General features: G+C 43.7%; 2 protein-coding genes across 2 annotated transcripts in view; both read right to left on the reverse strand.

The window, feature by feature from the left end:
• Positions 1-18,006, reverse strand: part of LOC308365639 (high affinity choline transporter 1-like) — a gene marked incomplete at both ends in the record, with an annotated part of 303,102 nt that overhangs the window by 77,214 nt on the left and 207,882 nt on the right. The gene's annotated exons all lie outside the window — the stretch shown is intronic.
• LOC308365638 (ephrin type-A receptor 6-like) overlaps positions 1-18,006 on the reverse strand; it is a gene marked incomplete at both ends in the record, with an annotated part of 138,677 nt that overhangs the window by 48,990 nt on the left and 71,681 nt on the right. The gene's annotated exons all lie outside the window — the stretch shown is intronic.

Raw genomic sequence — 18,006 nt, forward strand, 5'->3', positions numbered from 1 at the left:
GGTCAGGGCCATAATCCTGCCTGTTCGCTGTCCCCAGCACTGATGGATGTGCTTTCTCCGTGAGCCGTCATGTGCTCGCTTCAGACGACAGGCGGTCAATAGGTGGCGTAATGAGAGACGTCCATTTAAAGCGCTCGTTTTCATGCTGGCCGGGTCCCTTCGGATCCCCTGCAAGTATGCCTTAATAGGGTGCGCATCAATAATGCATGCTCTCAACACTACTGCCGTTGATAAGTGACACGCAGATCAACACCAACACACAGCAGATAAACACAAACACACAGCCGCCTAGGCACAGACAGGACGGTGCAGGGACGAAGGTTTATTCGCCATCAGTAAAACATATCGCTTTGAAAGGTCAATGATTCTTTGACACGATCCAGTGTCTCACAACGGGGAGATGGTATTATCCTTCAGTCACTACAAACGTTAAACTTGGAATGCATGCTTTTGCTAGCTCTGCAGGTGACGGCTTTGAGACTGAGATACGATCATCAAACACAAAGACCAAAGACGATTTATCAGCCATTCCTCTGGTCCTCCAGACTCTTATCAATAATGCATCATGCAGAGTGCGGTTCCTTAAGCAGTGAGATTTGTGCGCTGGCTCAGGTGAGAGTTTGGCTTAAGAGGGTGGCGGAGGATGTGGAGAGAAAAGCCTTGACTTGTAAATAGTATGGCCTCTGTGTTATACACACTGTAAAGTGAGTATACAAGCGCGGAACTGTTTCTCTGATCTCTAAAGAAAGCCCCATACTCTTTCGGTTGACCTTCACCGTGGACCTGTCTGGACTGAATCCTGAATCTCTCTCGCCGACGAGCAGCCAATCTTATGTGAGAGGGGGGAGTAATACCGCAGCTGGTTTCCTGAGAAATCCCATTCTAGGAGAATTAATCCTTTAGTGGTTTTCAATGCCTCACTCCCTGAGACATAACAGCTTCTCTCAGCCTGTCTCTCACAGCTGTCATTTCCCCGTCTGTGGTGTTCACCTCCATCCAAGGTCTGGACATGCATGATTCCTTCTCCTGACACCACTGCATTTTATGGGGCTCCCTCTCAACAAGCACTCAATTATTTACCAACTGGGGCGTCTTCTGTCATTTCAACATAAGGAGGAGGATATAGAACTCAGACGTTTGTGTTTGCACAATGTAATACCTAAACGCACAACTGAACATAGCCTACATTAGAAAAAAAGCCATTTCAAAATGAAACTCCAAAGATATTTAAACCCTGGAAGAATCACTGTATGGCTCAGCTAATAGGGATCCTATACACAATAATCAATAAAAAAACAACTACTAAAAAATAGATTTACAAACTGACATTTGACATTTAATTTCACAAGGTGTACAGTTTATTTAATCTGCAGAATTCAGGCAACCTCATCCAGTAATTACATTCAGCCAAGACTGTTCTAAAATCCCACTCAGAGAAGTGGAAAAGGGACAGCTAGATATCTTCTGGCTCACAATAGCTGAACAATATGGTATTTGTAACAAGGTGAGCAGGACTGAGAAAGTGCCATTTTGAGACGGCTTGAAGATCTAGAAGAAAGTCCAACCCTTTGACAGAAAATACACTAGACTGATTGCACTGTGACATGACCTTGAACCATGACCTTGGCTTTCCTGGGAAGACTTGATGATACATCATCAAGGAGGCGTTAACTACAAGAATTCAGCAGTGTCTGTTGTAACCTTGAAAGTCTAGCTTGATTGACACATTCCACACAGACGGAGCGAGAGCAAAGGAAGCGTGAATAGTATTATGTAAACCTTGAAGGATCTCACCGTCATTGGAAATCGAAGAATAGAAATCAACAAAGGTTATCTAGATTTTTTTCCGAAGTACTGTGCACCAGCTTAAAAGCATGGAATTCTCTCATTTCTAAAGTGCATCTACATTTTATGAGGCTGGATACCAATTTATTTCATCAGTAAAACAGACCATCAATCCATTCTCTAAAACTCTGTGTCCAGGTTATAAACATTGAAATAATGTCAAAAAGCAAAACCTTTTATTGACTGTTTTAGCAGGCTGTACACCCCTACACAATAGGCTGACAGATTCATTTGGTGTTAGCCTCTCTTTCTTCTTTTCTTCTCAGAACGAACAGGCTATATAAAAAATGCTTAATGCACATTTCCTGTCTGTCTCTCTCTCTCTCTCTCTCTCTCTCTCTCGTTCTCTCTCTCTTTCTCTCTCTCTCTCATACACACTATCAACTCACATGAGGGCTATTTTTCATCCAGTCTTCAAAGCAACTGCTGCCGCAATTATGGGCTAGTGCAACTTATTTTGTGAACTTCCGGATCTTTCTAAAGTACAATGACTTTATGGAGCTTCAAAGCATGCTGTGCGCTTTGACTGCGGGACAGCCTCGCTGAAAGGGTCAAAAAGCACCTTGATCCACGAGACCCCTTTCTCCCCTGGCGCCGAGGCCAACAACATCCATCTGCACCACTACACAGGGCTTTTGTTCTCTTGGTGGCTTAAGAGGGGGCCTCGGTGGAGATCTGTGTGTGGACCGGTGTGTGAGAGTCATGTGTGGTTTCCGTACGTGTGTGCATTAACATGGGTTTCATGAAATGTGTTACCTTATGTGTTTGTGTACACAAAGATGTGCGTGTGTGTGTGCATGCGGGTGTGTGTGTGTGTGTGTGTGGGGGGGGGGGGTCTTTTGTTCTCTTGGTGGCTTAAGAGGGGGCCTCGGTGGAGATCTGTGTGTGGACCGGTGTGTGAGTCATGTGTGGTGTCCGTACGTGTGCGCACATGAGTTTCATGAAATATGTTACCTTATGTGTTTGTGTACACAAAGGTGTGTGTTTGTGTGTGAGGGGGGGCGGGGGGGGGGGTTGAGTGTGTGAGCATGTGCACAATAACAGTTTAGCAAACCAATACATATTTACAACTTCATTAGAGGGCAAACCTAGTCTGACAGTCTGGGGAAGAGGGAAATAAAAGGGCTGAAGCGATGCAGTGCACTTCTGTGAACCGCAATGCTGCTGCAGCATCATCTGGGGAAAACAACCGCGTCCTACACCAAACACTAATATCTCCCTCATAGTGCACACCTGGCTTTCAGCAGCAGTCTGCAGGAAAATAGCAGACAGATGAGACCCAAATCACATAGTCTACAGTAATGGAAGCAGAACGCGACCCGGAGCAAGTGAGCGACTTCATCAAAGCAGGAGGATTCTATTATCTTCTGCTCAGCACAGTGGGGGGAGCCCTATAGAGCGGAGAGAGGACGTATACTTATTTCCACATGTGCCTCGGTCCGTGTGCTCATCCTGGGGGATAGTGAGTGGGCTGGAGCATTCTGGAAATGACTGTCTTAGCAAGGACCTGATGTGAAAGGCATGACAATGTGAATCTGACAAATTGACGATCATTTACATGGATTTACATGTCCGCACACAGAGGTCATCTGATTCTGGGTTGCTTGTTATCCGTAGTTTGATACTCTCCTCTATTGGTAGCTTGTTATCCCTAGTTTTATACTCTCCTCTCCACTAGTGATGGCTCCCAGTGTATACAGAATTTACTGCCTGAAAGTGTCAGTGAAATCTCATCCATCATTTTACTTTCAATGGGGTCAGTTGGTGGGCCAAGAATAGTTATTTTGGTGGAATACATCAAATTGTACCACACACTTTACAGCCAAGACAACACGGGCTCCATTGGGAATCATGATTATAACATGACCAGAGACAACCCCGCAAACAGGGAACGTCCCCAGGACGTTAACAGGACATTCGCAAGGTCCCCAATCGTCCCCAATTGGTCCCCGCCACAACGTTCGCTAGAGGACGTTACCAGAACGTTTTTGACGTTCGTAGCAAGTCTACGTTTGGTCCTTCTGTGACGTTCGCATGAGTCTTAAATCGGACTTTTAGGGAACCTTATAAATTGGTCTGTCAGCACACCTCCCCAGGACGTCATTTAAAAACGTCCCCATAACCTTTACCTGCAGGTCCTCTGCGTAACGTTCGCATGAGCCTTAAAACGGACTATTAAGGAACGTTATAATTTGGTCACTCAGCACACGTCCCCAGGACGTCATTTAAAAACGTCCCCATATCCTTTACCTGCAGGTCCTCTGCGTGACGTTCGCATGAGCCTTAAAACGGACTATTAAGGAACGTTATAATTTGGTCACTCAGCACACGTCCCCAGGACGTCATTTAAAAACGTCCCGTAACCTTTACCTGCAGGTCCTCTGCGTGACGTTCGCATGAGCCTTAAAACGGACTATTAAGGAACGTTATAATTTGGTCACTCAGCACACGTCCCCAGGACGTCATTTAAAAACGTCCCGTAACCTTTACCTGCAGGTCCTCTGCGTGACGTTCGCATGAGCCTTAAAACGGACTATTAAGGAACGTTATAATTTGGTCACTCAGCACACGTCCCCAGGACGTCATTTAAAAACGTCCCGTAACCTTTACCTGCAGGTCCTCTGCGTGACGTTCGCATGAGCCTTAAAACGGACTATTAAGGAACGTTATAATTTGGTAACTCAGCACACATCCCCAGGACGTCATTTAAAAACGTCCCGTAACCTTAACCTGCAGGTCCTCTGCGTGACGTTCGCATGAGCCTTAAAACGGACTTTTAGGGACCGTTCTTATTTGGTCCTCTGATGGTCCTCTCTGAACCAGAAGTTCCGCTAGAGAAAAATGATTTTCATTTGCCCGACATTTTAATGATAAGCCGGCCAAATATCTAGCCTATTTCTGCTTCTAAATTAGCCCATTGAAGACAACTGACGGCCTGCATAGCTTAAATAATAACATAATCAGGTAGGTTAGAATGCAACATGTTTATTTTCCTAAGTTTACAATGGGAAACAAAAACATTTATGTCTGATGCGCGTCAATAAGTGGCCTTTAAGCGCAACCTGCTGTGCCGTTAAAATGAGCGCCGCAACATGGTCATTGCTCTGTTCAATGAGAGCAGAGATTCTTAAATTATTCGACCCTCTTGTGAATCCTTTGCACATTTTACTGTGACTATCAATTACCTCGCACCTGAGCCAAGAGAACTTGTCACTCCATAACGACATAAACGCCCGACATTTCAGCTTTTTCTTTGGTGATGCTGTTCGAACATCTAGGGCTTCAGGTATTCAGTGTTTGGAAAGTTCACTTTCTACATGAACTTGCTCAGTTCATTGTTGATAATTCATAATTTTGAACTACGTTCACAGCTCCAATTTTCAATATGAGGCGAGTGCTATAATTTTTCAAAATCTCTGTCTGCAATACCACTCTCGGCTCTTCCGCGCGCTCACGCACGGTAATAAAAGGAAACGCGCAACACTGCAGGTATTACAGGTTCATCCTCGTCAGAAGGTTTACCCTCATCAGATGTTTTTGGCCTCTGAAAAAAAGCTTTTAAGGCTAGTATGCTTGGCCATGTTGGATCCTTCTCACTCAGTTCGCTCCTCGTTTGAAACCGAGGGTTTGCGCTTTAAAATGCAGCATATGCGTGTTGTTAAATAACTTTCTAACGGCAGATTAGCCTGTTCCTTTTAAACATAATAAGGGCAGTGCACGTTTGCTTTATAGGCCTTACGTAATATTAGGATTGTTGTCAAAATTGTGTTTGCGAGACGGGATTTTTAAAGAAATTCCAATCAGACAATTTGACCGGTGAGCTCTTCGTTCTGTTGCACCATCTTTGAAGGCCTGTGGAAAGCTCAATATGTTAAAGCTAGACACTTGGTCACCTTCCTATGTATGCATTGTATTGGAATCATGCAGACATTGCATTTATAGCACAGATCAGTACAGAAGCATTCATATTTATTTTATTTCATCATTCTTAGTTTGGCTAGTTATTCTGCCTCCCTGCCCGCACGTCCATGATGTGCCATGGATGTTAATTAAAAAAGGAATCATTACGGAAAACCCTCAATGCGTAGTGACTGAGATTGCTACAATATGCTTTTCCTCAAACCCTCGGAAAAAAGACTAAGTTTGTTGGCTGTCTCACACTGTGATAAACCTGTTAAAGTGGCACTATAGTAATCAGACAGTGTTAGGACAGTAGGTAGCGATCTCGTTTAGTAATAGGAAGGTTTACGGTTCAATTCCCATGCCCCCAATCAAGTTTGTATTCGTGTGTGTCTGTGTCTATGCATATCATATGAAATGTGTAATATAGCCTAAATGAACTTGTGTGTGTGTGCGCACTGTAAGCAAAATGACGGCTCCGCGATCTATTATTATTTTATTTTCTTCATTTAGCTCAGCAAAAACGGTCGTGCCTGCTACGTCCGCGGTGCATCCTTGAATAACGTACCCAGGACGTCTAAAATAGGTTTTGTAGATGTCACCACAATGCCCTCAGGACGTTCTTGCAACTTCCTGCAGAACGTCCCCAGGACCTATAGAAACACGTTCCCCAGACGTAACCACAATGCCCTCGGGAGGTGCTTGCAACGTCCTGCATAACGTCCCCAGGACCTATAGAAAACGTTTCCCAGTTGTCACCGCAACGTCCTCGGGACGGTCTTGGAACGTCGTGCAAAACGTCCTAAAGTTGTCACGGGAACCATACACATTTACGTTTTTAGAACGTTCAGAGAGACCATTACGGGACGTCTAGGGGACGTCATTTTGCTTACAGGGAACGAAAGACTACGGAGAATGTATCATTGTTCCATATCAATAGTTCACGCTGGGTATAGGCAGTGGCGGACCTAGTCATTTGGGGGCCTAAGGCGAACATAGCCAGGGGCCCTCTTCATCCGTCCTTTTAATGCAAAAAAAAAAGGGCCACCTCAAAGCAGGGGCGGACTGGGGGAAAAAAGTGGCCCGGGAGTTGTCTGTCAGAGCGGCCGGCTTAATATACGGCGCGTTGCCCACTCAATGTATGCAAAATACCCATACACTTAACATAATTTTGGATGATTACAAAGAAATAACATTATATATGTTTTTTAATAACATTTGGATCCACAAATTTGCCTGGATGGACACATGGAATAAAATGATACTGGCTATTGTAACACTTCAAGGTAGGTATAGTTTGCTAGATGAATATGCTTAACTCTGGGCTAGTATCCTACATTAAGCAATATCAATTTTTTTGTAGGCTGATTAACTCATACAGCAATACCTTTTTGTATAGTAGATGGCAGCACACAATCAAAATATTTCCCCTCTACCTACATAGCTACAGTAGCTAGTTATATGGAAGAAAGTTGCATTCAGGAGCCTTCATAAGCAAACATGATTTGGCTCCACATTAAATTATCCCACTTTTTCATTATTCACATGTCTCAAATGTTGTATGATGCAACATAGCTTTACAGGACACATAACATATGTGTAAAATATCCACCCTTTGTAGAAACCTGTTGAATCGATACATTTGGTGTAGGAAGTCCTAATTGTTTTGTTGTCAATTTATCTTAATTAGTACGCCGACTAAAAATGAGTTTCTTTCAAGGAGTGACTCCAGTTGTTGCACTGAATGTTAGACATCTTGACAGAATATGCCTTGACCGTTTTTTTAAAACTCATACGTCCTTATACTTATGACGAAAGAATGGAGCATGGCGAGCCCTCCCGGAAGCCATGGAAAATGCATTGAGAGCCCTCTTTTATGAAAGAGAATGGATTTAACATTAGAGTGAGAGAGATCTGGGGCGATTTCCATTTAGCCCCAAATAGGGACGCCGCCTTCTGAAGCACAACTGTTGCGTGACTGTTGCCTGATTCGACATTTGGTCATTTCCGACAGAGAAAAAAAAATCTCCTTTTCCTGAAGGCAGTTCGTCGCCACAATCGCCCTTAAGGTCCGCCGCCACTGGTTTGAACTTTATTGTAGAAATGAACAGAACAGAACATACGATGGGGTGTAAACATCAGTGGTAATGGTCGTGTTGCATGCTGGGTGTGTGATTATGTGTGTGTGTGTAGGGTTGTTAAAGGTGTCTACGAGCGAGACACGCAAGTATTAGGCTAGAGTGATTGACATTTAATAACAAATAAACATAGTAAGACTGACGGAGGAGATTAGATTAGTAAAGAAAATAGTAACCATGAGTGTGAATACAGGTCACTAGGAGTAGTATAAATAGCAGACAGTGATTCCAATTAGTTATCATTAGAAGTATATAATGTATTCTGTGAAGCAAGGAAAACTGTCGCGAACGACAACATCTGCGGGAGGGCCGGTTGGTTATGGACTTGGGCCATCCCATCGGCCCATCGGCCCATCGGTGCCTGGGTGGGCAACTCGTCGAGGGCTTTCTGCTGGGTGGGGGCCTAAGGCAGTTGCCTAGTTCGTCTTAATGGTAGGTCCGCCACTGGGTATAGGTAACCTGAAACAACTATGATAAATAATATCAATATCTGTGACTGATCCATGCTTTTGCCTCTAAAAAGCTTCAGTGTAGACATGACAACGGAAACAATAACGGAAACAATGCCACCTATTCAAATATGCCCGACTATCTCAGCCCTACAAATATGCTCATTCCGTTGATAGTTCGAAGGTAAAGAAACAACGTTCCTGTCTTCTCAGAAATCCTAAACTGATGAGTGTAGTGAGTGTGAAGAGTTAGGAGGGTTGAAACTTTCCTCCTGTTCAGTGGACTGGTAGCCTGTGTGCTCCTCTTAGTCAGCAGCTGGTAGTGTTGTTGGCGGTGCAGCTGGTGGTAAAGCGCGGACGCGCACGTTCTAATTACCACTGGTGTCTGGAGGCAGAGGGCAGGTTAGCTCACTCCAATCGGCTTCTCCGAGACGTAAATGATGATAAAAGCTCGGTGGAGGGAAGATTATTACAAAAGCTGCTCTGGAATCTTCCATGAAATACAACGGATGAATAAAGATGTCTGACCCTATTTGTGCAAAACTATGGCCATTGTAATAAAACGTGCCGTGATTTTTAAAAGCTGGGAGACGCCAGAGCATTTGGGCTTAATGCCGCAGAAACTTAATTAAGCCTGCAAAAATGCTTTTTATGGGTATAAGTAGTCCTTGCACAGAGGCTACACTAAAGAGAAAACCACTAACCTTTTTATCTGAACAGCTGCTCCACTAAGTTGCAGATTTTTATTTCTAATAAAAATGATCATAGCTTTGTGATGCCGCTTCATTTTGAACTTGACAACTGATTTGCACTTCAACAAACCACAGCTAACCTGAATCAAGCTGAAGTTTATCGCCTTAATTAATGGGGGTGAAAGATACACTGAAAGCATTAATACTGTAAAGCCTTACACCCTCATAAAAACCAAACAGAGAAACAAAAGAACACAGAGAGAACGAGAGAGAGAGAGAGAGAGAGGGGGCAGAGAGAGAAAGAGAGAAAGACTCATGACTCAAAGAGTCATTACTGGAATAAATCAGCGGACTGAAAAAGAACACTCTTCCATAAATTTGTCCTCGGCCTCTTGTCCTGGTCATATCTCCTCTTATGCAGCCCACAACAGCGGAGGCCGGGAGAGCGCGGCGCTGCTGATGGAGCTGGCCTCCGTCTTGTGAGGTCACATTCACAAACACGGCCATCCCTCACGGAGCCATCAGCACTAGCGTGGCCAGATGGCCGGCCAGCGTGCATTGCTTCTTGCCGTCATCACCCATGATGCACCTGTAATGGTGGCCCTAGCGGGGCAATAACAGGTTGGGGAAGCCAAGGGCGTTCTTTAAGATGCAGCGGGATAAATCAGCGGCTAATAACTGCTTGACTCGGGGTCTATTTATGAGCCATCGTTGCAAGGCCAGCTCTGCTCCACCTGCGGTCCTCACACCGGTTAATGCGGGGCCATTCATCTTTATTAACAATGGCTTCCATTATCCATCTAGGCTCACAATATATGGAGGCGTCAGGTTCCTTGCAGACCAAGCCTGCAGGTTGTAAGACATTGGGGGAATGTCTTAACTATTCTTGACAACAAATTGGAAACTTGAAATCTGTCCTTATAGTGTGGGAATATATACAAATAATCATAGTTTACAAGCACATTGTGCACAACCTTGTAGAGGTCTTCAAACCAGCAAGAGTAAAATACTTCACTGTCACCGGATTTCTGCCAGGTGCAGTTTTAGCCTGAAGCACACACTTGTCACACACACACACAGCCATATTGGAGCTGTGAACTTGCAAGGTCCTGGCCCTCTAAAAAATCTGTGCCTTTCATGTAATTATCGGTGTCGGAGGAGCAGGAGCCAGGGCTCAGCCTTGCACAGTCAGGGAGGTGTTTGTCAGTCCAGTGCAGCTGGTCAAGAGGAGTCGGGTTAATTACCTACATGCTCTCCCTTCCTTCCTCCAGGTGAGCCACACATCCCTGGGCTGTCCCTCGCCACCGCGATGAGGTCGGACAAAACAGAAGAGGGCCGGGGCGGTGTCCATCAATACTGCAGCAGGTATTATGCTGAATTACGGAGCACGGGGAAGCACTCACCCTACGGCGGTCTTGTTTAAAGCTGAATGGCAGAGCAGCACCATGCTTTCAGATGAAGCAGCTGCAGCCCAGGGTTTACTACTTCCAGGACCAATCTGTGCCACCGATGCACTAAAAACAACCACCTGGATGAGCCCACATCCAGTCAGTCATGAATATTTGTTCAAGGATGGTTAATATCTCATTTAGTGGTTATCCTCTCACACCTTATGCATAATATAATATGATGTTAATAATACATTGTTATGAACCTGCTCTTATTTTGTCTTCTTGGAGATGAAATGAAATGCTCTGTCAAGTGTCAATGCAGATTGCTTTAGCATCTTATTTCTTATTTCTATATCTTAACAGCATGAGTACATAAGCACAGACTGTTGTGTCATATATAGGGTTGTCTGCTTTTTCAAAGCATGCTTAAGGGGAAAGGATAGAAAAAGAATATTACTAATGACATTCGCATTAGCACGGCTAATTACATTAGCAAAGATGAAATGCTCTGTTACTGTAATGCAGATTGCTTTAGCATCTTATTTCTATATCTTAACAGCATGAGTACATGAGCACAGACCTTTGTGTCATATATAGGGTTGTCTGCTTTTTCAAAGCATGCTTAAGGGGAAAGAATAGAAAAAGAATATTACTAATGACATTCGCATTAGCACGGCTAATTACATTAGCAAAGATGAAATGCTCTGTTACTATAATGCAGATGGCTTTAGCATCTTATTTCTTATTTCTATATCTTAACAGCACGAGTACATGAGCACAGACCTTTGTGTCATAGGGTTGTCTGCTTTTTCAAAGCATGCTGAAGGGGAAAAAAAGAATATTGCTAATTATATTCGCATTAGCACATTAGCACGGCTAATTACATTAGCAAAGTACAGAAATAGAACTATGTTGGAATTGAAGAAACAGGCCCAATTGAAGAAACAGGCATGGGAGGTGAATTCACACACCTGGAGACAATAATAGGAGATGCTGCTGGTCTGCTCAGTCGGTTGACAATATGTAGCTTATTAAATTATCATTGTGGCAAACTAGCCCAGATGAAATGAGAATGCTCTGTCAATGCAGATGGCTTTAGCATCTTATTTCTCAGAAGAATGGAGATGGTCACAAAGATCTCAGGTTTAAAGGCAAGTCCCATGCTTCATACACCACACGATGAAACAACACAGCAAATCAGGTAGGCCTTATGCTCACCCTCATATAAAGACACATGGCAAAGACATTAACGGTGAAAGATACACCAACAGCAGCAGGACTCGACTAAGGCATCAAACATCAATGAAACACGGACGGAATAATTATAGTTACTCACGCTCCAGAGTTCAAGCCATAGGTGGGTGACAGCATGTCTGCCTCCCTGCTGATCAGCAGAGCTGACAGCAATATTGTGTTTGTTTGTAAATACCATTATAAACAACTGTTCAATGTGAATATGTAAAGGCCTATAAAAGTTAACTAACTAAATTACATGAACAAGTATGAGATAGGAATTTGGAGAAAAAAAAATTCATGAATGAAATTGAGTCTTCAAAGTCTCAGTGATTTGCCCCTCATTACAATAGACAGGTGTGCTACACTAGCCTACGTCATTTACCAAGTTTGTTCAAACTACTAACTAACTAAGGGTTCAAACAACAGGGTGCAACATTACACGATGCTGGTACGACAGTCTTGGGAAACCTTTGTACTTCAGATGTTAGTTAAAGGCACCCAGTGCAACTTTCGAGGCTTAAAAATAAACATTCAATTTCTATTTCAATTTCTGTCTTTTTTACACGTAGTAAGTTTCAATAGCTCCATACCATTACATATCGACATTCAAGGAGCAAAGATGAGACGTCGTTGTGTGGTGAGAACTGATAGAAAATCGTAAACAACAACAATCGCCACCATTTTTTTTCCAAAATCTTTATTTATTGGTGACACCAATAAATAAAGCAGGATTCCAGTCAATGGAAAAATGGCCTCTCCCCACTGGCGATTGTTGTTGTTTACGATTTTCTATCAGTTCTCACCACACAACAACGTCTCATCTTTGCTCCTTGAATGTCGATATGTAATGGTATGGAGTTATTGAAACTTACTTTGTGTAAAAAAGACTAGAAATTGAATGTTTATTTTTCGGGTCTCAAGCCTATAAAGTTGCACTGGGTGCCTTTAATTAAACAATGCATTGTACCATGTTACTTCAATGCTAACCTCTGTCGTTGTACGGGAAACGCACCTCTGAGTACAGAGCTCAAACCTGGTGCCAGCTGGCACTGCTAAGCATAGAAAGACTGTTGTGGGTAACATTCAAAATAAAAAATACAAATTAAAAATTGATACTAACCATTTTTCTTTAGGAAAAGGTGCACTCACAAAGACACACACACACAGCAAAGCTCTACAGTTCACATGTTAGCCCTGGCAGCTGATTCTGTTTAGATAGAGCAAACTCCTCCAGACATACTGACACAGAATGTGGCGAGAATAAGACAGCAAGCAGTTTCCATATTTGATTAAATCTGTCAATACTGACAACAGACTCAGGCCATGTGTCTGCATCTGAGCAGCAGAGGGAGGAGGAGGAGGAGGAGGAGGAGGAGAAGGAGGTATCGATTAGAAAGAGGAAAGTCACCTTTGGCATGCCAGCCACCATTTCAAACAGCCAATTTGTTTGCTGTGTTATTATTGCCGTTTCTCTGGCGTGTCAGGCCATTTGGTCTTGAGGCACGGGGGAGAGGCTCATGATGCCTTTCCCAATAAACATCATTGTAATTTTCCCATGGTGGTAATTAAGTCTGGGGCTAATTTGTCATAGTTAGTTAGAACATGGCGCTGCGCTGTTCCAGACTGGCCACTGATGTATTTGCTTGCTTTCGCCCATTTGTCTTCTGCTACCAATAATCACATCTTTACTGGCTGGCTCATGAGTTTACTCAGTTCTCACAACAACTGTGTTTCTGAATCAAACCAAAAAGAGAGAAATGGAACAGATACTTCTGTGTGACAGAGACGTCAATGGTATTTTCTGTGAATGTTATGATGAGATGGAGAAAAAAAAACGCATGTTACAGTATCCTAATGGAAAACGACACCGCCTATCAACACGCATTTCTTGGCTTGGATGGACATTTCACTCAAAATCTCCTTTTCCTTGACCTTTTTTTTCTTGATGGTGTTTAATTGGACCGAGGCTCCTCAGGAGCATACTAATTTATTCATGGAGGTGAGGTGTTGCTGAACTGAAGAACTCTATCTGCCCTTGATTGCTTCAGTGACACACACAATTACCCAGCTGTTTCAGGTGATTAAAGAAGGGCCTCCTTTAATGGGACATTCCTTCCCACCTCGCACACTGCACTTCTCCTCCTGCTACTTTTCTCTCTTCCCCCTGCCTCCCTCTTCCACCCTTTTTAGATGCCCAGAACTCGTTGCCCCCCTCCTGAGCTTTGCCTCTCACACCACAGCACTCCCTGCAATCAATTACCGTTCCTCCTCCTTGATGCTGCGCCTCCCCTGACACGTCAATCACCATTGCTACGGCAACTGACAGCAAGCCCCGCCCCTCCTCTACCACCACCTTCCTGTGTTTTATCAGGCATAGCTGAGTTTGGTTCCCCACTCCTGCACCTACTGCTGCACAGCCCTGCACCACCATACCACAGCTGAGCCTCCAGAGGGCTGCATGTCTACCAATTAAATCAGTCCCATGTCACACCCCCATGTCGTATAAATAACAAACACCCTTCCTCCTTTTTCTTCTGTTTGTAAGCTACATCTTTTAGCAGCAGCATTATAACTAACATTAGTCTTCGAAGAGCAACCGGTGCAATTCCAGGCTTAAATTCCCTGGGCGCTTCAAGTCATTCAGCTGGGATCTGCTTGGAAAAAAAAGATCTCCATTCTAAGCCGTGTTCTCAACCTCAGACGTGTTGTGGCAATGTCAGTCATCAGAGGGATGATCCTCACTTTGAAATGTAACTGTATTATTTTAAATCACAAAGATAACGCTGCCAGCGATGTCCCATACGAGAGCATGCCGTAAATCCAGCAGTAATTTCCCAACACTCTTATCTCATTCTCAGGATGTGTCAGGATTTACTCCCAGTCAAGGTGCACCACTGTTAATCCTTGCACCACATACATCTCCCCTCCAGTGCATTAAAAGGTAAGGGTGCGCATGTGTAAGTATGGATGTGGATGTGGAAGTCAATGTGTGAATGTGTGAACGTGTGAATGTGGGAATGACTGAATGTGGGAATGACTGAATGTGTGAATGTGTGTATGTGTGTATGTGTGTATGTGTGTATGTGTGAATGTGTGTATGTGTGTATGTGTGAGTGTGTGTATGTGTGTATGTATGAGTGTGTATGTGTGTATGTATGAATGTGTCTGTGTATGTGTGAATGTGTGTATGTATGAATGTGTGAATGTGTGAACGTGTGAATGTGGGAATGACTGAATGTGGGAATGACTGAATGTGTGAATGTGTGAATGTGTGTATGTGTGTATGTGTGTATGTATGTGTGAATGTGTGTATGTGTGTATGTGTGAGTGTGTGTATGTGTGTATGTATGAGTGTGTATGTGTGTATGTATGAATGTGTCTGTGTATGTGTGATTGTGTTCTGGTATGTATTGTGGAATGACAGAATTGTGGATTTACTGTATGCTCATAAAATAGATGATTGTGGATAAACTGTATGCTCATAAAATAGATGATTGTGGATATACACTGTATGTTCATATAATAGATGATTGTGGATATACACTGTATGCTCATATAATAGATGATTGTGGATTTACTGTATCCTCATATAATAGATGATTGTGGATATACTGTATGCTCATATAATAGATGATTGTGGATATACTGTATGTATGCTCATATAATAGATGATTGTGGATATACTGTATCCTCATATAATAGATGATTGTGGATATACTGTATGCTCATATAATAGATGATTGTGGATATACTGTATGCTCATATAATAGATGATTGTGGATATACTGTATGTATGCTCATATAATAGATGATTGTGGATATACTGTATCCTCATATAATAGATGACTGTGGATATACTGTATGCTCATATAAAAGCAGCTCCCATGAGAATAGGTCCATTCTGAGAGGGCTGGGGAAAAAGGTCATCCTTGACGTGACGTTATAATCAGCCATTGTGCGAACAATTGCACAGCCTATCTGAAGCCAGGCGTACCCTTTCTGATTTTTCTCGGCATGTCTGCTTCTGATAGGCAGGAAGGCAACCATATACCACTGCATTCCATAAATCACTGGGAAGTATGATTACAGGGCATCATGGTAATGAGTTTCTGTTGAACTTCTCACCATGTTAAATCTGTCTTTTTTGTTTCTCTCTCTCTCCCTCTCTCTCTCTCTCTTTCTGTACATGTGTGTGTGTGTGTGTGTGTGTGTGTGCGTGTGTGTGTGCGTGTTCCATTCTGAGACTGCCATTGTTTGTCCTTTCTTCCCTTTGTGTCTCATTATTCTGACTCATTCAGCCTTAGAAATCAAAGTGTAAATCAAATGCTGTGACCTCTCCCATTCACACTGCACCTGCCCACAGCTGATATGCCACTTGTTATTGTCTTCTATCTGATATCAATAAGAACAGCTGAGTGAGGACGAAGAGCTGAGTGGTCACAATGGGCTTGAATGGACAGCAACCTGGAGGAAACCGTGGGGGAAATCTGACCCCAAAAGTGATAAAATTGTATTAAAAATCCCAAACTTGGCGTTTTTTCAAGTGAAAGCCATGGTGTGAGGTGTATTTTGAGAAATGGGAAAATTACGTATAAAAGACTTCACAACTTAGTAGAACACTATTCAATTTTCCGTTTGACTGTTTCTCAGTCAGTATAAAGTCACAGAATATCAGTTCTAAATATTAATGCGTATTAGGTCCCAAAATGGTCTAGAATGAAGAAGAAAAAAAAGTAAACTTTCTCAATCTAGGAGGGCGAGAGAAGGGGGGGGGGGGGGGGGTGGCCCAATTAATGAGTGAAGAATGACTTCAAAAACTATAAAACGATGATAGTAAAACGGGGCAGCTGAGCAAAATAATTCTGTCCCAAAGCAGGCCGCTGTAAGTAATGTGTGTGACTGCACTGATGATAAACCCCCAGCACCTGCATCTGCACCCCCCCTCTCCACCCCCTCCTCCCCGCCCGCAGACAACTCTGTTATGCTAATACACAGTCAGCTCCTTGTGCTGTTTTTTTCTCCATCCTAATAAACAAACCAATTATGATGCAGATGGACAATATGATTCGCGCCGGCTATAAAAAGTCCTTTGCCGTGCATTTTAATCATTTTCAGCTGGGACGGAAGCACCCTTGCACACCCGTGGCTGGCCAAACACCTACACACACACACACACACACACACACACACACACACACACACACACACACACACACACACACACACACACACACACACACACACACACACACACATCCATTAGCCCACAGCCTGATTGCATTCGCGCTGTGTGCCGGCTCGGAAATGACCTATCAGTCATACACATCATGGAGGGCAGTAATGGCTTCATGCTAGCCTACTATAATAGAGGTGGCTAGCTATAGCAGCTCTTTGAACCAAGTATGCCTTAAACCACTTGGTATTTCATAGCACTTCAGTGGGGTAGATGCTATAAATAGGAAAGGTCTGGCCATAAGCATATCAATGTGAATAAATTAAAATGTGTTTAAGCAATATGACAGACACACTCTGCAGGGGGTGTTCCCTCCCAGTGTTGACTGCAGAACGGTGCGCATGGTCAGGGGACGTGGAGCTAGCGCAGAGGGGGCACCTGAGTCTGACAGCCAGCACTGACGAGAGATCAGGTTTCACACATACAAACCCTGCTGTGTTTCGCTCCAGCTACGCAGTATTGCATTTCACTCATCAATTCTCCTTCCTGGCTCGACAACTTTGCTAACAACAAACTGAGACCACTGACACCAAAATATCTGTTGACTCTTTCTGAATACACAGAGTGCACCTCTGGTCTCTCTCCTCTCTCTCTGAACACAGAGAGTGCACCTCTGGTCTCTCTCCTCTTTATGACACAGAGAGAGTGCACCTCTGGTCTCTCTTCTCTTTATGACACAGAGAGAGTGCACCTCTGGTCTCTCTTTCTAAACACAGAGTGCACCTCTGGTCTCACTCCTCTAAACACAGAGAGTGCACCTCTGGCCTCTCTCCTCTTTATGACACAGAGAGAGTGCACCTCTGGTCTCTCTCCTCTTTATGACACAGAGAGAGTGCACCTCTGGTCTCTCTCCTCTTTCTGACACAGAGAGTGCACCTCTGGTCTCTCTCCTCTCAACACAGAGTGCACCTCTGGTCTCACTCCTCTAAACACAGATAGTGCACCTCTGGTCTCTCTCCTCTTTCTGAACACAGAGAGTGCACCTCTGGTCTCTCTCCTCTTTATGACACAGAGAGTGCACCTCTGGTCTCTCTCCTCTTTCTGAACACAGAGAGTGCACCTCTGGTCTCTCTCCTCTTTATGACACAGAGAGTGCACCTCTGGTCTCTCTCCTCTTTCTGC

The sequence above is a fragment of the Sprattus sprattus genome (assembly GCF_963457725.1).
Source record: "Sprattus sprattus genome assembly, chromosome: 5".
NCBI classification, from domain to species: domain Eukaryota; kingdom Metazoa; phylum Chordata; class Actinopteri; order Clupeiformes; family Clupeidae; genus Sprattus; species Sprattus sprattus.